Source organism: Engraulis encrasicolus, chromosome 13 (genome assembly GCF_034702125.1).
Source record: "Engraulis encrasicolus isolate BLACKSEA-1 chromosome 13, IST_EnEncr_1.0, whole genome shotgun sequence".
Lineage (NCBI taxonomy): Eukaryota > Metazoa > Chordata > Actinopteri > Clupeiformes > Engraulidae > Engraulis > Engraulis encrasicolus.
Window position 1 is genome coordinate 29,737,508 of NC_085869.1, and position 703 is coordinate 29,738,210.

The 703-nt window shown below is 35.7% G+C and overlaps 1 protein-coding gene across 1 annotated transcript in view; it reads right to left on the reverse strand.

The window, feature by feature from the left end:
• Positions 1-318: 318 nt before the first annotated feature.
• shox (shox homeobox) overlaps positions 319-703 on the reverse strand; it is a 12,722-nt gene continuing 12,337 nt past the window's right edge. Inside the window, exon 6 of the mRNA XM_063214555.1 lies at positions 319-703. This exon is cut by the window's right edge and continues 842 nt beyond it. The gene's annotated coding sequence lies outside the window, so the exon portion shown is untranslated.

Below are 703 nucleotides of genomic sequence, written 5' to 3' on the forward strand. Positions count from 1 at the left end.
GACTGAAAATCGCTGTCCTTTTCATTTTTTTTATTAATCATTAACAATTTTTACCGCTATTTTAACTTTTTCATATTTACAGTATTGCACTTTAACTGCACATAATTGCATTTCAGTTTAACTGATGCCTCCTTGATATTTTAAATTACAAAATTGCAGTTACCCTTTCTCCTTTTAAAACGTGTCACTTGAATGCCTTTGTGATGACATGAGACCCACCCGCACAACCCCAACACCTCCACCCCATAAAGAAAGAAAAACACACCCCCTCACCCTTAACACCCCAATGTTTTTTCATATTCCTCCCCCTTCCCCCCTTTTAAGAAGTAGTATCTTCTTGCAGTGCGGATTGTAAACTCCTTAAACAAGACCTGAAGTGCAAAGGCTATCATCACTTCTATTCCCCGGACACAGTATAGTTAAACCAACGAAAAAGAGAAGGCAAGAGAGAAAACAGCCAAGAGAAAAAGGAGACTCACGAGGAGAAAAAAAAAGAAAAGCAAAGCTCTTCCAGACATGACCAGAAGAAAAAATACAGCAATAAAAACGTTCCCAAACAAACAAAAAAAATCATCAGAAATATAACAATATAATAACAATAACTTACCCCAAAAAACTAACATTTTAGTTTTTTTGTGTTTTTGTCTTTTTTTTCTTTACACATGTTGTTATTGCTGCTTCCTAGCTCTGTCCACAGCAAAAC